The 24927-nt window shown below is 40.3% G+C and overlaps 1 protein-coding gene across 2 annotated transcripts in view; it reads left to right on the top strand.

Annotated features, from left to right (window-relative positions):
- Window positions 1-18655: 18655 nt before the first annotated feature.
- Window positions 18656-24927, top strand: part of LOC145452439 (uncharacterized) — a 116981-nt gene continuing 110709 nt past the window's right edge. For both annotated transcript variants that reach the window (XM_080330626.1, XM_080330624.1), the window contains exon 1: window positions 18656-18688. The gene's annotated coding sequence lies outside the window, so the exon portion shown is untranslated. The remainder of the gene's footprint in view (window positions 18689-24927) is intronic.

Below are 24927 nucleotides of genomic sequence, written 5' to 3'. Positions count from 1 at the left end.
TGTATAGACCAAACAGCAGGAACCGGGTACTGCTGTTTACTGCTAAAATGACGCTGCGGTAGCTTGGTACAGATGAAACTGCTATAACACCACTCACTGCCCGCCCTAGCTATCTCACCACTTAGAAGTCAAATCTTGTGGTGTGTACGTCACGAGAGTTCCTGTCATTTAAGATGTCATGAAATCACGACGCAAAAGCATAATTTTAGAATATTATGCAACACAGATACAAGAAAACTATCGAAGTTATGTAGTGGTTCAAAATGAGACAAAATAAGGACGCAAGTCGAAAATAAGGACTTTTCTTAGAAATAAGGACAGTTGAGTTTTCTAAGACGTGGCCCTTCAAAATAAGGACAAATCTTAGAAATAAGGACGGTATGGCAACCCTGATTATAAGTCAATTATTTTATGTTGTGCTTGTCAGGTCTCAATAGCAATTTAATGTAATTGAAATTGTAATTGAGCAAAATTTTTGTCAATTACAATTACAATTACAATTACACAAAATAAAAATTCTTCAATTACAATTACATTACAATTACATTGAAAAGTGTAATTATTACATTCAGCTCAATTACAAATTACAATTGATCCAACTCTGGTTCACACACAGAACGCGAATGTGAATCTCACGTTCACACCATCCCTAGTTACCATACGTCCTCTTTTCAGACGATTTGTCCTCTTTTTTGACATTTTTGTAAGTGTCCTCGGAGGACGCTCAAATGTCCTCGTTTGTGAAAATTTTGGTTCAATGGATGTTAAAATTCGGCAACGGTCCGACGGATCTTTCAGGAGCTGTGTCAAAAAGTTGACCTTTTTTTAGTCAACCAACGTAAATTTTGTCAGAAAGTGTCCTATTTTCAGATTCCCATACGCTACTCTTTTAGGTCCCGGTCCTTTAAACTTGAAGTTGACATTAAATACGATCTAGTCCTTGTGTAGGTGGATTAGTACGCGATTAATGTATAGATTCTGTAATCCGGTCCGCCAAGTACTTCATTTTCCCATATCAGGCTCGCCGACCGGAGAAGTTACCCGCCCATGTTCTAATCAATCAATGCGTAATTATTGATTCTCCCTCGATGGTGAGATTTTAACTTCCTACGTTGGTGGTCAAAACAACGTCGAGAGGGGCATTTTAATCTATTATTTTGCTGTAGGAATGGTAAAACAGATAGAAAATTCCGATCAGGGTCAGAATAATCGGGTTACCGATCACAGTTTTAGTCTACCCTTCGTATACTTAGATTGACTAGAAGAGAGGTCTCAAACACGCGGCCCGCGGGCCGCACAACATTTTTCGCGGCCCGCGACGACATTTTAGGTTTTCATTAATTAGACAATAGATAAGTGTCACATATATCTTTTCAGGTTATAAAGTGAAAATACCCTCTTAAATTGATCCAAAGCCTGAAACTATTCATCAAACTTCACTATCACATTAATTGCAAAGGCTACCATGCAGTGGAATATTCACGATTTCGCCATATTTCCAATTCATGATGACAAAACCTGACCCATAGACGATTCGTGACTGAAATTTCTGAGTTGGACTTGGACGTGACCTTTCTTAGAATTACTCAAGACTCGGGCTAACTTGATGGCAGAATGAAAATGACTCGAGTGGACTCGGAGTGACTCGGAATGCCGTGAATTTGTTAGAACCATGGACGCAACAAACTAATCGCGTATCAGGGGAATAGTAATAGATCAGAAGGTCGCAGCTTGGTATTTCGCTAACCAAGCAAGTAGTTATGGCAACCATTGGCAATCTGTTAGTTGCATCTTTGATCTCTAAACCATGTTATTAAGGCCACTTAAAGGTACCGAGTCCCGTAGTGGTACGCTCCAACGATGTATCGACGATCGGCCGTTCGAGGTTCCGACATTTCAATCACTAGGACACATTCATTAATATATTTATTACGGTTGTTCAGAATTGACCGACTTTCAAAAAGTCCAGGTTTTCAGTCCGATTCCCATGCCTTATACCTTAAAAACATATTCTGGCTACTTTTTTTTGTAACTCGTCCTCTGCATCCGTGTGCACATTGAGCTGGAAGAATAGCAGCTGAAAATAGGGGATTCCCCTATAATATGAGTGTCACGATTTTACCTAGCCTAGTTAAAGTGACATATAACATGGATTTATGCAGCTGTTGCGATTTGGAGTGCTACAAAACCCCACTATATAAGGCATTCCTAGTTCAGGATATTATTTCCATGTCCCACACTGCCTTAGAACTGCTCAAAACTACCTAAAACTGATAGTCATTTTGTTGGATCACATATCCTACACCCCTCAAACCTACCCGGCACTGTTCATCAATTTCCTGGATCCCCATGTGCAAGAGTACAACTGTAAATGTAACACCCACTCACAGTCACATAATAAACATCACAGGAAACGAAAAAATAAGGCAAAGAAAGAGATCAACTTGGCAAAATATTACATAAATCAGGTGGATGAAATGGTTGATTTCGAGAAATCTTCATATCTGTTCTGGTGATCATCCACAGCTTGTAGGAGGCTCGCTCGCTGTTTTTTGTCATCCGTTATGAACGCAGCATAGTCGGTATTCAATTTTACCATACGCTCTGCTGCATCATTAACTACTTCAACAGTATTCACAAATTCTTGAGCAGTCATGAAATCCGGACCAGTATGCCATTCCGAAACTGGAAGACTCAACCAATCATGTTCCACATGTATAGCATCAAATAGAAACCACGATTCTAGCCCAATCAAATCGACCATACTCATTGACTCAGAGACAGAGTCAGAAACCAGACTGAGAGGCATAGGCTACCTCTGCGAAATTTTTCAGGGATTGGCATTTTCAGCAATTTAGCAGCCATCGCTTCCTTCAGTTTGTCAGGAATCTTTGGATTAGCCGAGAACGTCGTAAATACCACCATTTCCTCAGTTAGATACCAATGATGTTTTCGCAATTTCTTGTATGCCACATCAGAAACAGTGAGATCGCATAATGAAAAGTTTTTCATGTCATGAAGGAATTTGAGATCATTCCAAGGTGCGTCACATGCAATACCAGTTTTCAACCAAGCTGGAACATAAAACAAAGCAATGAATGTATTGATTCGTTCCAACTTTTCAATGAACTATTCAGAATAGTCCATTTGCTCACTCCACAAGAACATTTTTTGACAGTACAAGACTTGACTCATCCATCTAGCGCTATGAGTAGCACCAGGCTTGCGAAAACGATGATCAACATATTTGTCATCCAAAATCGCCAAGGTGCCTGTTGCACATTCTCTGTAGTCATCTCTTATCAAGACTTCTTTCTGCTTTCCATCATTGGGTTTCATCAGTGGAATTATTTCTTGCTTTGCTTCATTAGCTTTCATCGCCAACCAGCTGCCTTCAATAAACTGCAGCGTTTTATAGCTTCTTGATTTATCAATATGTTTCCACTTCTTCTTGAAGGTATTAAAATCCGTGTTTTCAGGGCCTGTGGTTGTCGATCCAAACAAACACTTCCAAACCTCTCGAATGACCAGTTCATAAATATGATGGCGACAGGCATTGTAGAAAACTTTCCTGTTAATCAATTCTTCAAGTAACGGAACCGCACCTTTGTTTTTACCAGTGTTTGAGGATGTTATGTCAAACACAAGAGCTCTAACAGAATTTGTTAAATTCCAAAGTTCCTGCAGTTCAAATGATGCATCAGCCTGTGCTTTTCCTGTAGCACTTTAATGATGCAGCAGAGCGTATGGTAAAATTGAATACCGACTATGCTGCGTTCATAACGGATGACAAAAAACAGCGAGCGAGCCTCCTACAAGCTGTGGAAGATCACCGGAACAGATATGCAGATTTCTCGAAATCAACCATTTCATCCACCTGATTTATGTAATATTTTGCCAAGTTGATCTCTTTCTTTGCCTTATTTTTTCGTTTCCTGTGATGTTCATTATGTGGCTGTGAGTGGATGTTACATTTACAGTTGTATTCTTGCACATGGGGTTCCAGGAAATTGATGAACAGTGCCGGGTAGGTTTGAGGGGTGTAGGATATGTGATCCAACAAAATGACTATCAGTTTTAGGTAGTTTTGAGCAGTTCTAAGGCAGTGTGGGACATGGAAATGATATCCTGAACTAGGAATGCCTTATATAGTGGGGTTTTGTAGCACTCCAAACCACAACAGCTGCATAAATCCATGTTATATGTCACTTTAACTAGGCTAGGTAAAATCGTTACACTCAGATTTTAGGGGAATCCCCTATTTTCAGCTGCTATTCTTCCAGCTCAATGTGCACACGGATGCAGGGGACGAGTTCCAAAAAAAAAAAGTAGCCAGAATATGTTTTTAAGGTATAAGGCATGGGAATCGGACTGAAAACCTGGACTTTTTGAAAGTCGGTCAATTCTGAACAACCCTAATATTTATATTATTATATTTATATCTTTTTCTGCTCCTATATCTGAAAATATTTGGCCATGAGATTAATAGCCTACTTATCAGAAGTATACCCGAATCCTGGATTGGAATTACAATTAATGCTCCACTTATAAAATGTTTTGATATCAGATCAGTCTCTATTATCAATATGTTAAATTCAAAATATTCATAGTAGCTGCAAAATTATAACCGGATAGCTTTCATGATGGCATCATACATTTGTCCACCCATATGGTGTCTATATCTTAAAACTAATATATATCAAAATCAAAAACAATTCTATTCAAATAGTTATAAATGTGATGATTCACTTCGTGCCAGGCCAAAATTGATACAAGGGTAAATCACATTTTGACAATGTGTGTTTACTGTCAGTCTGCTGGACCGGCTCACTTTCAATATGACAATTCATTCCCGCCAAATAAAGCCTACTTGGAGATAGAATACCCTTATAAATGCTGTGGCCCGTGACGTCGTCAAAACTGGAAAACTGGCCCGCGAGCACATTTGAGTTTGAGACCTCTGGACTAGAAAGATATGCCCTTACGCACAAAATTCATTGTGCCCGTTACTATTCCAATTTACTACAATGTCTTAGAAATTTCGGTATTATGATGGATGTTGATACTCCTGCTATTTCATTAATTCTCGTTCCTCCACCTTTGCGACGAGAATGCGGAATAATCCGGTACTTTAGTAGCAGAGAGCGGTTTCGAGTAGATTTCCGTGTTTGCTGTAATATATATATTGAAGCATGCCTGTAATAACTGACAATCTATTTGTATCCGTTTTAGTCTCTGATATTGGAATGATCGTAAATTCCTGATATCCAACATTTCTCTGGCGCAGGGAGAAAACGTGTTCTTCTTCCGTAGGTAACTCGACTTCGCTTTCCGAATGGAGACCACGTCCAACGACGAAGAGGAGGTTGCCTAGTGCAGTGAAAATGAACTCCGGACATTCAGGACTCAGCGTTTTCCTTGCTCAGAAATATTCAGTCAAAGAGACCAGACCAGTGGTTGCCAGTGGGCGATATCGCCCCCCAGGGGGCGATTTGGCGGCCTAGGGGGGGGGGCGAAAATGACGAAGGGGGCGATAGGGGGGCGAAAATGGACAAAGGGGGCGACAGGGGGCGAAAATAGTGAAGGGGGTGATAGGGGGCGATGACGCGTTAAAACGGCTATATTGGGGTCAATTCGGAGAAATGACCTTTTTTTTGTCAACCCACGGAAATTTGGTTGCAAAAGTGTAAAATTCGACAACGATCCGAAAAGTTGACCTTTTTTTTAGTCAACCCGCCAATGACTACAGATTGTATACCGATTTTTCGGTTTAAAAATCTGGGGGGCGATGATCGGCATTGAGCTTGAAAAGGGGGCGATGAGTCGAAAAAGGTTGGGAACCACTGGGCTAGACATATCATAAACTAATATTAAGATCAGAAACGATAATAATAATTCGTCAACGACACTGATTCCCACTCAATGACCAGAATTGCGCGAATATGGTTGTTAGATGGTATTTACTGTCGCTTTTGCTGAGTGGGGAATTGGACCAAGACATCCTTAACCCGACGGCTAAATTTTTTCTGCAGGAACGAGTTGCTATCCTTTTACTTCCACATAAAATCAACAATCTGTTTGTTATCTACCATCGCCTTTCATTGTCACATTGAAAATGTCACCAATAGTCGGAAGCTTAGGTTCCCAAACTTTTTATAGTCGCGACCCCAAGTTGGATTTGACAGTGTTCCGCGACCCCAATTCTCAATTTGGCGGGCTGATTACTAAAAACTTGTCAGAGCCCTAGTCCAAACCTACTCACGGCCTATGGGGGAAAGCTTGCGACTATATGTGAGCAGTAATAGCAACTATGCAAATATGAACTCGTCCACCTCCGTCCTTAGATTAAGAAACTCAATACAGACTATAGCAACGTATTTAGGTCTTTTAGAACGATTTTTATTTATATCCAATCGAAATAGTCAAATATTGCTACGCGAATTCTGCTTAACGCGAAATGCAAAGTGCAAATTTACCGCAGGCTCATACCACCTGCTTTTTTCAAAGTATTTACACTATTATGGCATAGCCCTAATCATACAACGTTTGAAAAAACAATTATACTAAAAAAGGGTTTTAAATCACCGTTTCTTTTAAACACAACCCTAATGATACTGTTAACACATATAGCACTACCGGTCACTTGCCATTTTCCGGAAAGAAAAAATGACCGTCCTATTGGTTTTATGCTGCCGACAAATATTCATGCTGGTGGCCAGACCTTTCATTATAGTATATGGCGTAGGCCAGTGGTTCACAACGTGGGCGAATCGGCGGTCTACGGGGGCGAACATAACGAAGGGGGCGATAGGGGGGGCGACAGCGCGTTAAAACGAATATATTTAAGTCAAGTCGGAAAAATTACCTTTTTTTAGTCAACTAACGAAAATTATGCTGTAAAAAGTGTAGCTGTAAAGTGTAAACTCACCGCTGATTACAGTTTGTATGCCCATTCTTCGGTTCCCAATATCTGGGGGGCGATGATCGGTGCGGAGCAAGAAAAGGGGGCGATGAGGCGAAAAAGGTTGGGAACCAATGGCATTGGCGGTGCTCTAAAATGACCCTTCGACTGATCTGATACCTTGTTTGTCGGGTCCACATTCCACAGAAGTCGTTTGTTCTGATATTTTGAAAAATGAACTAAAATATTCAGAAAGGAACCTCCGATAGTATCCGCTTAATTGTCATTCTTTTCATGGTCGTCTCCTCGACCTAGAAGGATAGAAAAACGAACCCATTGGGGTCTCGACCCCTAGTTTGGTAACCTCCGGCGATACCACACTACTAGTACTAGATAGCAGTAGAGACCGTTCTACTCGAGTACATCGCGCGTTCATTGAATAATGAGGTTAAATATGTTGTTGTTTTTGTAGCAGTAATAGTAGTAGTAGTGGTGGTGGTGGTGGTGGTGGTGGTGGTGGTGGTGGTGGTGGTGGTGGTGGTGGTAGTAGTAGTAGTAGTACTAGTAGTAGTAGTAGTAGTAGTAGTCGTCATTGACTTTGTAGTTTCAAATGTTCCACATGTAGTTACCAATGATGGGCGATAGACATTGTATATAGCTATATATATTTCGCATGTACTCAAGAAATAATACAGTAATTGCTTTGTGTGAGTTATCGTAAAAGTAATCAAACCATATGTGTCCAGCTAGAGTTGTTGCAAATGGTTTGAGAACCAATGCTTGAGGTTGGACATTTCAGTTTAGAGAACCATTCTGCAGTTTGCTCGGTAGAGTAGTGGTCGGCGAGGAGTACGTTGCGGATTCGCGAACAGTTTTGCATGCTCATCAAGGAGAATAGGTAAAAATTAAGTTAATATCTTTCGAGACATGCGTGTTGCTGCCTTTCTGGACATTCTTTGTAGTGATCTCAGCTGTGATCCAGTTTTAAATATGGGACATTATTGCTTTTTTGAATACCCTCCAGTGAAAACATTTGAAGCTGGTCCGCAAAGTGAAAAAGATTGCCGACCCCTTGTAGTAGAACATGTATTGTAAATTAAATAGTGCACGAAGAACATTGTGGACTGTTGCATATTTGCGTACCGGTTACGAGTGAAATCTGTTGATCAACTAGTTCAGTACTTTAGCTGGTGTTCCAGCAATCATATACAATTAGGGTTGCATTTAAAACCAAAATCAATTAAAAACAAACATGTTTAAAACAAGGCTCTCGTTGAAAACATGATTTTTTTTATTTTTTTTTTGTTTGTTGTTTAGTCATGACGTCATGAATATTCAATTGTGATGTCACACTGAACTGCCATTGGCATTAGAAAATATAGAGGATAAATATTTCTCCTTCGACGATCACTTTCATAAATAGACCAAAACATCTTTAACTAGGACTACATCGTTATGCAGCATTTTTACGTTCGGCGGTTATCATCAGCAACTGTTAAACCGACGACGATTTCGAGGGTTCCAGCCATCCCACATCGTATACGTCGACTATTTGGTCGCGAATCGTCCGTAGGCTCATACTTCACAATTACGGCATGATTAGACAACGTTTGAAAAAAAACACAATTTTTTCAAAGGCATTTGTTCAAAACACTGTTTAAAACATGTTGTAAACAAAGTGTTTTGAAACACCGTTTGTTTCAAACGCAATACAATGCTCCTTGCAATTCTCTACTGGTTGCTGACGATTACGCTACACGAGTATTACCGGGAAATATTCGAGTTCATGACAATATGAATAGCCTATATCATGCCATTGTATATTGACGTTTTGAACCACTAAGAAGCTCTTCAAATCTCACTATACGTAAAACACCCCACTTTGCATTGCATTCACATATCTGTTAAAATACTATTACAAACAGTCTAAAAACATGTGTGAATCACTGGCAGATTAGTCGTGGTAATAGATTTTATTCATTTCAACAACTATATTAAAATGCAGGAGTATACATTTTAGATTAGAGTCTAAAGCAGACAATCAAGTCGAAAAATCTAAAACAACATCAAGTTCATTTGTAGTAAAACGAGCAGTAGGCGTCCATATCAGTCATAACATCTGCATTTCTTCACAGTCGTCTGTACTATCGCACAATATCGTGAAGTATAGAATCATTTCCTCCGTGCGCTGTAAAGGAAAATCGTGTATTTAGTAGGGTTGGGCAAGGTTGAGTACCTGAGTCGAGAATCACCAATTAACACCTCACAGTGTTGGGATCAAGTCACTACCTTCGAGTCACGAGTCATCTCGAGTCATTGCACATTTTGACTCGAGTCAAGTCAAGTCAATCGATTTTCAAAGGTGACTCGAGTCAAGTCAAGTCACTCGTTTTTTGGAGGTGACTCGAGTCAAGTCAAGTCAAGTCAAGTCACGAGTCAAGTCACAATTCAAGTCAAATTGAATTTTCGAAGTATGAGTGATCATTCAAATTCATTATATTTTACTGGCTATGTTAAAGAGATCAATTGGTCATTTATCTTGAATCAAATAACGAATATAAAGTTAAATATAAATGCAAAAATGCCTTGTATCGCTCACGCACACGTAGAACGGATAATAAAATACGTAAGTAACTGTCTAGCTCAGCGGTTCTCAACCGGGGGTCCGCGAAGCAATTTCAGGGGGTCCGCGAGACCTCTAAATTTTTAAAAAGGTTGATAACCTAATTTTTATTATATATTTTTTTTAATTTGAGAAAGCACGAGGCAGTTTCGCACCACAGCTGCTAAAACCTCATGGCTCATATCATCATAATAATCGTCTGACATGGACTATCGTAGTGTGGAAACTCATTTCCATTGCCAGTTTTCCAATAACCTGCTGATACAAACATATTGTTGTTTATTGTTTCATTGGGGTTTGTGGCGATATGGGGATAGTAACGTCAATAAGTGTGACTTCGTAATGTCTGCGAAACCTTCTCGATTTGAAGTTGACAGTCTCATCAAATTAGTGAACAGTCGTTCTAAATAAAAATTTCCGAAGTATTTCCATAATTTGTCCCATTGCAGGGAACAGCTTCTTGAAGGTACAGAAATTTATTATACATTTGAGTAATATATTCATATTGAAATGAACCCGAATATTTTCGGTTGACACTCGTCATAAGGTATTACGCTTCAACCCTGAAGTTCATATCACCAGTTATATTGGTATGCAGCCTTGTCTTGTTAATGTTCAATTCAGGGCTTTGGAGCAGCCGAAAATTTAAACTGCTCCAGCTTCGGAGCGATCTTCTATCATACATTAGCTCCGGCTCCAGCTCCGGAGCCGCATTATAACCACTGCTCCGGCTCCGGCTCTGGAATTATCGAATGGTCCTGTCTATATCAGGGGGGTCCGCAAATGTGGCCCGCGAGAAGGTTTTGCGTGGCCCGCGAGGTAATGTCCTATTATATTATCGAAAATGAATTGCTCAGAATGTGAACTTGCAATACCAACTAAAAATTACAATTCTGGCTGCGACACTTGGGATGTTGATGACTAAAATATCAGTTCCGACGCATTGGCAGATCCAGGGTCCAGTCACATTTTCAGTAAATCGTCGTACATTACAATAAACTAAAATAGTAGCAAAATTTTCCATCACGCTTCGCGTGTTCAATTGTCACACGATTTCTTGGTTGGTAGCCTACCCCCTACTGAAAATGAAAAAAAAAACGCATAATTTACCCGATTGAGTCTAACTGTATTCGCAATTACGGAAGAAAGTCTTTTCGTGTTTGCGCTCGCATAAAAATCGTCGACGATGAAATGTAGGCACAAATGATTATCGCATATTATCGGAGACCTTCGATATCGATGTGTCCAGACGCCGAATTGTCGTGTCCTTGCAAACTGAGCCTAGCGGGTGTATACAATAGACCCGCAATACTCACCTAGTTTATTTATAAACTTAGAAAATTTTACCCGCTTGGCGTGGCTAGTGGACCGCGCACTCGTTCGTCAATTGCATGTTCCCCTTTAGCCGAAAAGGTTGGCCATTCCTGGTCTATATAGATTACTAATCTACTAATAGGTTAGTTATATATGGTAATCTAGAGTCCGTCAGCCGTCAGTAACATCCGATGTAGCAACAAAGACATATAGGTGCCGCCGTGCCGGCTTTATACTGAATACTTGTCAATTGTCGACAACATCATAGTTGCACTAGAACGCAAGTTACTCCATGCCATTGCTGTGCACGGCATTAAAATTCAGGCCTGGTGTTCAATTATGATAAATCAGCAGATGTGGTTGTTGCATATATAATATTTGAAGAGCTTCTTGGAGGTACAGAACTTCAATATACAATTAAATAGTATATTCATATTGAAATGAACCCGAATATTTTCGGCTGACACTCGTCAGGGGTAATCGTCAGCAACTAGTAGAGAATTGGAAAGAACATTGTATATCAACAATCGTACCTTGGAATCAACTTTTATCAAAATACATCAACCAAAACTCTGTCAACAAAAGGAGTTCGTGTATCACCTAAAAATAGTACATTGAACGCTCTCTCATTCGAAATTCCATGCTGGTGACGTCATATTTTGTGATACGACTGTTGATATACAATGTTCTTTCCAATTCTCTACTAGTTGCTGACGATTACCCCTGACGAGTGTCAGCCGAAAATATTCGGGTTCATTTCAATATGAATATACTATTTAATTGCATATATAATAGCATCTTATGAAATAGGTCGGAGCCGGAGCTACTCCTCAAATAACGGGCTCCAGCTCCGGCTCCGGCTACATTTTATGTAGAGCTCCGGCTCCGGCTCCAGCTCCGGTGAAAATGCACGGCTCCGGGGCTCCGGCTCCGGGCTCCGGCTCCGGCTTCAAAGCCCTGGTTCAATTGTTCATGGTCAAAAATGTTCGCTCGTAAATATATATGTAAACCAGAACAGAACAAGTCGTTTCATGACAGTCTTTCTCTGATTGGAAAACTTGGATCTGTTGGAGCATAAAATTTGTCTATACTTTTAGATTAGGATTCCACTTTGACGGTAGAAACTATCTGCGCACCGATCAAAATGCCGTCGTGGGCCGAATCTGGCCAGCGGTCCGTATGTCGCCCGTCCCTGTGCTAGATGCTGGACGTGATATGTTCATAAAATATGTGTTTTTTCATTTTGGTGCCATAAATGTTGCGATCACACCAAAAGTATCTACGGAAGCGTTAATTGTTATGTCTTTGCTGAAATGGTCTTCGGCACTCCTCGTTCATATCAAAACGAAGACGCGGATTTTCAAGACACGACCACGTACTTCAAGAAATACAGCAACAAAATTAGCTTTGAAATAATAAAAGTCCACCTATTTCTACATAAATTGTATGATGTTATCTTCAAGAAAAATCATTATTTTGCTGTTTATCACAAGCCTACAGTTCATATTTGCACAAGACAGATGAAGGTTGCACCATAATAGAGCTAAAATTGAACTAAAACTTGAGGGGGTCCGCGAGGGTCCATGACGGTCAAAAGGGGTCCGCAAAGCCAAAAAGGTTGAGAACCACTGGTCTAGCTACATCAGGGGTGTCAAACGTACGACCCGCCAAATGATTTCATTCGGCCCGCGAAGAAATTCTGAGTATATGGTGAAAATTGCGTGATTTTATCCAACACATTTTCGAATTTGCAGTAAGAAATACCACTACCGGTAATAAATATTCCTTCAAGATAGCAAATTTCGAGTATGTTCATAGGCCACATTATAACAACGCGACAGCGGAGTTGTGATTGTAGTTATTGTCAGGAGAAAATCGCTGACAATAACACCCAATTCCGAGAATGCGAAAAAGTGCATATACTGAGTTTAGGGTTCGTAATATTTAGGAATCATTTGACTGGTGCGGCCCGCGAGTGATCTGTATATTTGAGTTCGACCCGCGACGTCAGTTGAGTTTGACAACTCTGAGCGACATGCTATACATTCTCTTATTATCAGCAAAAATAGAGGATCGAATACGAAGCGTCGAGAAGATGAAAGAAATTGATATCCTACAATACACTAGCCATCTATACACTTCGGTGAGGATACAAATACATAAAATATATTTGTTAGATTCAAATCATACAAGAGGGTTGGTAAAGGTGAGCGCCGTGTAATGTAAGGACAGAGCCGTCCATTAAACAGCGATACGTTACTATTAAATTAATCTGCTACTACGACAAAGCAAGCTGTGATCATTTCGTATGCGGTCAGTGTATATGTGATGTAACAATGCAGGATCAGCGAAACGTACAATCAGTGAATGACTGGTTGCTCTCACAAGTTACGATGGCGTATCGTGAATAATCGGAACATGCACAGAATACATTGATTTAGTCGACACCGTTTACTTGATGACTTGAAATTGACTCGTAAATTTTGCTCCGAGTCACGAGTCAAGTCAAGTCGAGTCATTTTTGCAAAGTGACTCGAGTCAAGTCAAGTCTTTCGAAAAAGTTGACTCGAGTCTGACTCGAGTCTGACTCGAGTCAAGTCATGACTCGAGTCATCCCAACACTGCCTCACACCAATATCAAAGATGGGAAAAGTTAGGGTATGCACCGTTTATGCGACCACAAAGAATAGGATGCCAGTTTTAGATCACATTAGGGATTATTTGGTATTTTTTCGACCGCACTTTCATTGCACTTTGTTACAATGATATGAGTTGATGACGATTTCAATGATATGCCATATTCACTAACGTGCGTAGCTTTGTACTGCATGTTTCGTACGCCGCGATGCGACCAATTAAAATTTTAGAGCTTCCACATACCGGAGAAACTATAATTTCCATTGATAAATTTCCATTTAGTAAAGGGGATAGTATCATTTCAGTATTCGAAAGGAATCATCTCTCACTACTCGACTCGATCATTGAATTTGATACTCGATTCAGTTCAGCACTTTGAAGTAGCATATTGTGCTTTCACATCATTCCAATGGGTGAAAATGTACTTTTTATAAAGATATGTCTCAGGGGTGTGGTGGGTCCTGTTCTGGCCTGCCGACCCAACAAATCTCAAAAGTTGTTACTCGTAAACATCGTAAGTAGTAGCTGAGTAAGTAGTAGTAGCAGCTAATTCAGAGGAAGAAGTAACTGGTTCGGGAGTAGATTTTCCTCTAAAACGGTGGAGTAGTGATGTCACTACATTTCTACTCGAGCGCAAGTAACTGTAGTTATATACAGGTAAGTCAAAAAGTATTGGAGATTTCCTTAAAGAAACGCGACACTGTGAAGTAGAAGTAGTCTGAAATCTTAACCTCTCAAGTGAATAGTACAAGCAGGAAACACCTACTTGAGTATTTCTAACAAATTGGAAGCAGTTCGTTTCTGACCGTCTCAGAACAGAAACTCTAAACACGACTTGTTTGTCTGACTCATTTTCACTCATCAACAGGAACATAATTTGCTGCCAAAAAGTGGGAACCCCCTACTGAAAATGAAAAAAAAAAACGCATAATTTACCCGATTGAGTCTAACTGTATTCGCAATTACGGAAGAAAGTCTTTTCGTGTTTGCGCTCGCATAAAAATCGTCGACGATGAAATGTAGGCACAAATGATTATCGCATATTATCGGAGACCTTCGATATCGATGTGTCCAGACGCCGAATTGTCGTGTCCTTGCAAACTGAGCCTAGCGGGTGTATACAATAGACCCGCAATACTCACCTAGTTTATTTATAAACTTAGAAAATTTTACCCGCTTGGCGTGGCTAGTGGACCGCGCACTCGTTCGTCAATTGCATGTTCCCCTTTAGCCGAAAAGGTTGGCCATTCCTGGTCTATATAGATTACTAATCTACTAATAGGTTAGTTATATATGGTAATCTAGAGTCCGTCAGCCGTCAGTAACATCCGATGTAGCAACAAAGACATATAGGTGCCGCCGTGCCGGCTTTATACTGAATACTTGTCAGTACTTGCAGTTCGTTTCTGACCGTCTCAGAACAGAAACTCTAAACACGACTTGTTTGTCTGACTCATTTTCACTCATCAACAGGAACATAATTTGCTGCCAAAAAGTGGGAACTCCTGCACAATCCGCCGTCCTTTACTCGTACATGCGAATCACTATCTATTTAGTGTTTCACATGTATTTTTTATCTAAACTCAAGTGTTTCCCCATGAACATCGAAATTACGTATACATTTTAGGGCTAAATAATACATGAATTCCATTTAGAATCAAATGCAACAAGCAACCAATCTTCGCGGTGCTACTTTTAAACATCTAAAGCAGATTCAAACAAGAAAAAAAAAATATTTTTTTTTTATATTTTTCAATTTTATTTTTAAATTTAAGTACTTTTTGCCATGACTTTATGCGCTGTTCGGTCGTGTTCGTTTCACGATCCCGTGCGCGAGTCGTATATGTGAGTTAGGGATAGGGCCTTCACACAAAACCACGTCCGAATTGGGCGATTGCAATAGAGTTAATCCCAGTTTTCGGAGATCGCATGAGTCCATTTCTAAAGCTGCTCCCCGAATATATTTATAGCTTGGCTCTTGTATGCTGAGGTGTACATACCTCCTACCCATACGTCTGAGTTCGCTATTCATGATTTGTATGGCTCTGGTACGTGTAGTCATATGATACAATTTGTCGTCATTCAAGTTCTGTTCATAATGAGAAGGTTTCCCGACTGCATGGCCATGTATGGCCGCCAACCCCTCATCCAAGACTACCGCTCTGATACAGCCCCGCATGGCCTCTTTTAGGGTTGTAGTCGGAATATCCTGGCCCAACTCGTCTTTTAGGAGTTGTTGCACGTATTCCGGAGGCCTATACGAAGATTGGCAAGTTCAACTGCTCGGTTGCATAGCCTTAACCGTTCCAATTATGTCTTTACTACTTTATTAGTTTCATCATATAGTTCATACGTCTTTATAGGGCTGCGGTCCTGTCTGTAGAGTTCATGACGCGGTTTTCATGCCGGTGGAGAGAGGGCGAGGTTCTCTGTAATCAGTGGGGCTTCCACACTCGACTTGTTTTGCCTCTGAAGAAGCTGCGTGCCTGCATCCATCTTCACGCCGACGGTTTCAACGCCCGTCAGGGGCCCTTTTTCTGCAGAGGCCAACATATTGCCTCCAGACTCCTCTTCATCCACATAATCCTGATCATCAGTGTGAATGTCGACAGCTGCTTTCAATGCAATCTTCTCGGTATGCGGCGCGACTGCTGCGGCCATGTGGCCGTCGTGAACGATTCCCACGTATTTGTTGTGGCGAATGCAGTGGCCGTTGTCTTCAGGAATCTTTCGAATACTTTGTTCCTGATTGGTGCTAGCGGGGCTTCCTCGCTCAACACGCAAGGATTTCGGGGTCGCAGCGCTCACCCGGCTTAATTTTGTGTTTGTGGTTCCTCCACACACGGCGCTAAATCCTTCCGAGAGATAGGGACTCTTTTGGCCCCGAGGTGCGTCAGCTGGGCTTCCAGTCTCGACGCTAGGTAACGTAGCAGCTTCCACCAACCCATCACCAGTTGCAGTGTAGCTAGTACTGCTTCCAGCTTTGGTTTCGCCAACGTCAAGTACAGCGATAGACGTCAATTCGTTATTAACTGTAGATAGGTCTACTTCATCACCACTGAGGGTATTGGCCGAATTTGGTCAAACAAACACGGCTATATTATGTTGAGATGAACTACCTGTTAATTGTAAAGGGAACAGGCAACTCATAAAAAACGATTGCTAGCAGGGACTTCTCTTGGGTTAATTGTTCAGACAAGCAGGCCAGGCGAGCAGGTAGTTCTAAACCATGATGGGGTGAAAAACCATATTTCCAGGCGGGTCAAAATTTAAATTATATTCCGCGGCGTTTTTTATTTCTAACCAAATAATGTGAATTGCGCTTTTAACACAAGCTGTTATAAGGGGATGTGTGGAAATTATTCAAAGCGAGGGTTAATTTACCAAAACAACGTGAAATATGAATCATTCTTCATATTAACCCACAGACCCGTTTTTCCTATAGAGATGCTAAAAGGTAGGCCTATTTGGGATATTACAATGTTTCACGAGCTGTGTTCAATGGTATTTAGCCTTGTTGAATTGACAGTTAGCAGCTTCTCAGAAATCCGCGCTCTCTGGGCCTCGGCCGACGAGTGCTTAAGTTTCAACGCGTTTTTCTCATAATGCCGATTCAAATATATATTCCAAAACACGGAACTCAGCCAATGGTTCTAGTTCACGCATTAGTATTCAAAAGTAGACTTTATGTTCTAAATTTCAGGCTACTTTTCGCGTGCCGGTCAAAATCGAGTGGCGGGCCGCACTTACTTGCGCAGGTCTGCTCTACACATTTTTTGTATTCAGATTCGGTGTCCGTACTAGTATCTACGTAATGCAAAAGTTGTTACCTAATTATAGTCCGTAAATTTTGATTATGGCGGTCGCATATGTTGGCAGCAAAGTGTTTTCTTGGGTCACTCAATTAGGTTTTGCCTACCCGGGTAATTTGGTATAACATCAACCTTTTAGACTGCTTCTACTTTTACTATACACATTTTAGCTCCTGAGTTTCTGAGACAGAAGTTTTGGAATCGGGTTGTTTTAGTTTCAAATATGAAACTGTCATAGCAGGAACTTGCTGAAACAGCCACATTAAGATAGGAGCCAAATACATTTTTGAATGGTGCTGTTTTGGTAATGTCATTTATAACATGACATTTATAACATTTTGCAAAGTTGCGAATATTCATTTTGCAATTTTCAAAGCAACCCCTTGTAATTTACTGCTACAAGCGGAACCTCCATTGAAATATACTTTTTATTTAAATATTTATTCTATACTGGAAGTAGATACTTCTACTTCTACTAGAGAACCAATGCTCATGCTGATAACATTGACCGCATCTAGTGTCGGGCCATCCGGGTATCAGGGAATGTACATAAAATAGAGAGGATTTATTTAAAATTTTAATGTGTTCTAAATCGGCCAGGAAATTATACTTCGTACTCTTGACTGCCGGATGGGGTTACTTTCATTGCGCTATAGCTTGAGTCTCTCCTCTTGAATACGTTCGGCTGGTCAGTGGCGTTTCGGGCGAGCTGTTTTTTTTTTATGATATCTTCTTGGCTGCGATGTGTTGCTTTGGCCTACTGGATTCCAGGTCCAGTCCTGACGCTGCCTCCAACGTAGGGTGTGTTTGCCATCAAACTTGTTCAAGGACAGGATACATTAGACTTGAGGTGCTCAGTGCTCACGCTCACACTGCACGAAATCGGAATTTAGGCAAATCGTCCACGCAGAAGGTGCTGGTATACGAGGTCTCAGATGTGATACTGTTTGCCTCTGTCGTGAGCTTTTCGAATTGGCTTTATGTGTCGATAGGTGAGACGAGGTGACGTTAGGGGTCGAGTCCCGATTGGCAATTGCAGATAGGTGGGTGCCGGTCAACAATTATTCGTCTCTAGACTCTCCCCCGTCCTCTGGAACTACCGGGAAATGACATTCAAAGCCGGAAGAAACGGTTGGGACCTCCAGTTTTTTATAGTGTAGCCCCAAAACGATTGCTTTGCGGGTATCCTACACTTAGTTCAATTTGCTTCACAGCGTTGCACGTTATCCCGGTTCGTTACGCTTTCTTCACCCCCTTTACGCGCCTTGTTGGTGATTGGTGGCGCGGATTGAAGTATTGGCTGCAGCTTGATCGAAGTAAGCAATGACCTTTCCAGGCCCAGAGGCTGATAATAATCAATATATGATTAAAATATAGCTTAATACAACCAAATACTCCAATAAGGTCATGTAGATAACAATAGGGCTTCTCTATGCACATTGCACATACTGATATTAGCCTATTTATCATCATGCATGATCTAAAATCAAAATAATTCTCCAAGGTTTGTTTTCACAATAGATGTGGTGGCCTTTCCTGCCACGTACCTAATATACAAGTGATATGCCATTAGATGCCCACAAAAGTATCAACACTCAGAGTCCAAGCCAACCAATTGGCAGATCACCAGTTCATTCATAAAAGTATCCCAGTCTTTGCAGGTGTATATACCCATTTTCAGTTGAGGCATTGATTTCTTGTTGAGTCGTTTCTTCAAATACTTTCGTGTCTATTCGGGGTCAGGGAATTCCATCAGGATACGGGATTTCGTCCTTGGCTCTGTCGTAGCGAGATTTCAAATGCAATATATCTCGACCACTGTTCTGGTTCGGTCCATCTTTAGTTCATCTGTTTCATGGAGCTGTACCGGCGCATTGATCACGCTGCTTCATTTCTGTGTACCTTACAACTGTGGCAAGCAGGCGATCCTATCAATGTATGCTTGAGAGCCTTTAGGGGGACATCCGAACATCACCTTTCGAGCCCAAATGACGTCAGACTCTTCCAATGCCTTCGTCAATGTTTTGTGGATCTCTGAACACTTCTTTAGATGTTCTGCTTCGGTGGTGGTGGTTGAATTTGGCATCCATGCTGCCTACATGGGTATCAATTGTACAATTCGTGTGGGCACCACATGACACATAGATATAACATACATACACTCATATAAAATTACGGCAACACTTACTGCAAAGTTCACATGCACGAAAAATGGTGGCCCCATTTAATAGCAGCATGATCGTAAAACTGGCATGCATACGACAATCACATATAAGCATCACTCTATTTTCGACACATTTGTATCGCAAAACATAGGTTTCAGTTCCGTACTGGTGATGGAATGGCGGCGCCGCACTACATAATGACGCAAATGAAATTATCCAGTCAAGCAAATATACCAAAAGTTATGGCGAGCTCATTCCAATCGACCATCGGAAACTGCCCACTCTTTTCCAATCATTAAATTTTGATGGTATTTAAGTTTTTTTTATATATTATGACCAGGCAAGCCATTCCCTGCTAGGCATAATACTTATATACTTTTATATTTGATTTTCGATTTCAGGGTCCATCCACTCTTATATAGGGGCGGGAGGATATAGCCCAAACTCTGTAATTACGCATATAGATTCGACTCCAGTGTCAAGAATGCCACCGTCTTAGCTCAATGAACACAGCTATCGTGCCAAATATGGCGCACTACTAGTGATATTATTCTTGACCAAGTATTATTCAGCATTACTTTCTTCGAATTGTCTTTATGCGTAAGGTTACAGATTTATAATATATTATTTAACACAAGCAAGATAGGGTGGTTACATATCTGTCGCTTTCGCAACGGCATATTCCTTATTATAGCAGCTTCGTATGGGTAGCTAGGTGATTCATAGATCACCCCTAATCGTTTCAGTTACTATAGCCTTCTTCATAATCTAGACATTATGGTGCTATTTTCTTAGCTTTTAGGTGGGGAGGACCTTATCGGAATCCTAAAGAGACCGTGTCGATTTAATTAATATATACATAACTACATAATTGACTCATATCATCATTATTTCATTTTTGTTAGTACACTGATATATCACAAAACAAGCGAATTCCACGCATTCCGTGTACAGTACATATATTACACCATCGCTATACATTAAGTAGTACATTTGTAGTGCTTAGGGTATATGCATTATAATTCTCAATTAATAAAAGATCAGTCATTATTTTTAGGATTAGCTAGCTTCAGGTTTGCAATTAAAACTAGCATCATTTTTTTTCAATTACAATACATGATACAAAATTATGGAAATTAACATATATAACTATAGTAATCTACAAAAGGAATTTCAACTCAATCACGGCAATCTACCCAGCATTCACCTTCAAAGTGATATCCACGTTTAGGCTAGTTTTATTCCCCGAGTTGACGCGTATGCAAAACTCTGCACTAGGGGATTCAAAAAGGGGATATAAATGATTCTCTTGGCTCGCCTCAGTAATAGTCTGATAAAATAAAAATAAAAACATTTTTTTCCGGCCGAACGCGGCTCTATTTTGTAGGGATGTATATATATATTTTTTTCGCATTTTCGATTACTTTTTAATCTTTTGCACTTCTTTAAAATGTTAATGTTCTACATACAAGCATCAAAATCTATATTTTTTCTATTTTTATCCTTTTCATTTCCTGACGGATACCACAAAATATGTACAACGGAGTCACCCCCTCCCCTTCTTTTAATTAGCGGAGGATGCCATGAAGCCATGCTATTCCCTAGCGTCGTGGCAGTAGAGAATGTGAGCATGGTTTTTCCTCAAACAGAATAATTTATTTTTCAAATGGCGACGAGGCGCAGCGTCTGTTAATCACAGTGTGCTGCCTCCCTTTGGGAGGGGGGGGGGGTAATAAAGGGCATTATGATTACACTCAATCCAGTATAATAATAGGACATCTACAAGCAAATAGGTTAGTGCGCAGTCGCACTAAACATAGGCTGATAACTACAAGTACCATGATGACAAAATGCTCGATACCAACTGTAAACAATTAGAGTAGTATATAACCCATTATTAGCCAATCAATAATATCATATGTGCGCCATAAATCACATTTATAGATATGAAAGGTTAATTCATACGGGTGTTGACAGCAAATATTCCGTCTCAAATAGAGGAAGTGTCACATAAATTCAAACATTTAGGCAGGGCAGTTCGGCGTTGTTCCCGGTAATCAACGTCATATCGCGTTGCTACAAATAGGGATCATTAACAGAATTTAAACACGAAAAGTAAGGCATATACCAACATAAAGGTGCATCGTCCACCCTGACTACGGGGCGTATTTAGTGTTATGGGGTGTTTCTGTATAGGATCCCTAATTTGCTGGATCAATCAAGATTAAAACTAGACCGTTAATTGACCAATTTTTTTTCTCCCAACATGCGCTAAAACAGCAGTGCTTACGCAAAGTGAGGGAACGCGATAATAGTGTTACAAGCTGGCGAGTATTTCTAATAATAGGGAATCACATTGGTTTCAAAAATATATCACCATCTTTGTGCGACAATAGATCTTGAGTCATGACAACTCTTGTGCTTAGCCAAATTAGAAGGTGGTTCTGAGCATGCAGAGTCGGGCTTACAAAAGCGCTATCAACCACAATGATTCGTTGCACTATGTTAGCTGATCAGTATTCAGACTGAGTACCTGGTTATCCTCAACAGCGAACGAGCACAGATTTAAATGTTGGAAAATCGGTAACGTCAATAATCACACATGCGCAAAGCTGCTAATTTGAGTTAAGCCCTAGCATATATAGAGTAGAGTCTGAAGTATTAGAAATTGTAAAGACAAGTAGATATGACGCAGGACCAAAATCACATGCACAATTGTACTTTCATGAGATACCGTTCTGCAAACACACGCTACGTTTATGAGGGCGCAAACGCATAAGCATTATTGATTCTATTTTAGTCATGCACGGAACTTGCTACAAGCGAGCACCAAACACTATGTGGAGTGTGGATAATAGACATTTCATGAAAAAGAGTTACGCGCCGCAAGCCAGATCACTCAAACATCCTTGTAATAAGCCTGAACAAAATTTAGCAATACTGAATAATGGGTTGTTTTTGAACCGCGTATTTTAACCAATTTCAGATCACTTATCACCGTTTTGAACGCCTTGTACATATGTCACGGACTATAGCGCTTTTCAAACGTATCGTATCTGCACACTATTTCAGGCAATATATTGATCGGAACAGAGGTTATTAGCTCGTGGGTGATGAAGGCGTATGTTTTGGCTTGATCATAGGTTATAAGTGCGCTATCAATACTTTGCTTTTATGGAAGGTCTACATCTATTTGTTATCGAACTTATTGAAATTGTGCAAAAGCTTGATAATTACCATGCACTAGCTGACGCCGTAAATCTAGTGGAGAGCTTGTCGTTCATAAAAATGTATGCAGCTGATACAGAATCCACTTTGGCGAGATCTAGGGCAATTCAACTCGCGCCACGCACGATTTAATGCGAATTCATTTTGCGATTCAAATACCGCAGTGCCGTGTAATCTGATCCCCACAGCACAAATGCGAGCCGCAGAAGAAAATCAGGTGACCCATAAAAAATACCAACTTTGAATTGGGTACGTCTCTCGAAAGAGCGTTGTTTATGGCACGTCTAGGCGAGTCCAACATTTCGACAATCCCGATGTGAGGCCAAGAAATCAAAGCATGCAACGAAATGACCAATATTAGGGCGACCATTCTTTGATATACATGAGAAATTCAAAAATTATATCGTTGGTTAAAAAAATTGTCAAAATTCTGTACGTAATTCAAATTTGCTTTGCAAACAACATTTCGTTTCTTACGTAGAGATTGCAGCGGCTGTGACCCTCTATCCTCTCGCTTTTTTATACCACGCCCTGTAGCCTATTTTAGGGTTTTATGTTTTCCCAAACTTACGCCCATAACGTAATTCTGAATCCGAAATTTGACGGCTTGACGGACATTGTTTCTCATAGTACATCGGTGTTTCGCGACATCTCAGCAAAAGTGTTATTAGGTTGCGGCCTTTAAAATACGATGTAGACAACATTGTTGGTATCAAGCAACGGGTGTGTTATCAGCGCTTCCACAGTATACACTGAACCTCATTGCTTCTAGAACCCAACTGCTACTGTGGAACGTCTAGTCTCTATTGTTGCCAAGGTATTTCGTAAGGACAGCTAGTTCCAACCCAAAATGCAGAGATCAACCTTATGTGAACAATGCCTAATTTAAATACTTGAATGCAAAATTTTGTCAAAATTAAACTCTTAATGTTAATGAATGCAAAAAGTGTGCATTTATTTAGTGCAAAATCTACCGTTTTTTTTTTGAAAAATCAATAACAATTGTCCCACCCAAAGATACATCATCATTAATATTAGACACCAATTTTCGAAGACTTACTCTCATTGATAACAATGATGAATCACACCATAGGGTTCGGGAAAGGACAAATACTATATAGCAATATCCGCAACTACAAATATCAATGACGAAATTCATATATGGATTCGATAAATCGCAGTATTTACTCATGACATGACTTCTCACGGCGCGCCCAAGCCGATACGAACAAACACATTAGTCCTTACTTCATCGGGCACGGATCTTTTAACATGGGATATCTGGCGTCCAGTTACTTCACAACCGAACACTGGAATACGGCAGTAGGCTATATTAATAAACAGAATATGGCCATACATAGAGAAAAGTTGGCCACCCCTGGTTCAGGGAGTATAGGGATGCTCTCAATATGCTTCAAATCAAATTCAAACCGAGGCCGTAAAGTAGCTGCAAATTAAAACATGCGTAGCGTATGCACCATTATTCATTATACCGTTATTACATTTGGATTTCTAAGTAACACGACACATGATGCCACTTTCCTTAATTATACGATCTAGTTTTAATAGCCACATCGTTACTTGGATAGAAATCGGGTTAAAGACCTTGATATACACATATTTCCCAATTCTGAAATTTAGGCTTGTTGAAGCGACTTGCTTGCAACCGAGAACCTTGATTTCGCCAAAATATTTCAAAGTCTTGATCTAAACCCGGCCATGACGCAATTCTGAGCGTCCCAAGAAAAATTGAAAGTAATGCCCATGTATGAATTTATGACGTAACAATTGAAGTTACAATTTAGTCACTGTTTCCACAGTTAAGTTCAAATCTTGTTCGTTGCTCGTGTTACGACATTCAATCTATACCCTTGTTTCAAGCCAAATCAGTTTACTCCTCTTTAGGGAGGTGACTCAAGTCAATTTCTTAGTCAAATCAACATAAATTTCCAAAATAGACGACATGACTCAAGGTCAATAGATTTTGCAGACAAATTAACCCAATACGATGAGCTGCCGACCCATTTGCGAGTTAGTTTACCAATTTAAAGCTTGTTTCAATCATAATGCACAATGAAATGCTCAAATTGTATATTTGTTTAATTCAAATACTATAGTGGGACGGTTCCAAATCCTATAACAGGCTCACATAGAAACTCTGGTCAAGGTGAATGGCGATAGCACACTATGATAAAGTCCTAAATTACAGAACAATTAGGCCACCCAACACTATTATACTCGCAAGAC

Source organism: Botryllus schlosseri, chromosome 12 (genome assembly GCF_051294905.1).
Source record: "Botryllus schlosseri isolate E-star chromosome 12, Bs_hap1, whole genome shotgun sequence".
In the NCBI taxonomy this organism is placed as follows: Eukaryota; Metazoa; Chordata; class Ascidiacea; order Stolidobranchia; family Styelidae; genus Botryllus; species Botryllus schlosseri.
The sequence above is the reverse complement of the archived record's forward strand: the minus strand, read 5'-3'. Positions and strand labels throughout refer to the sequence as shown.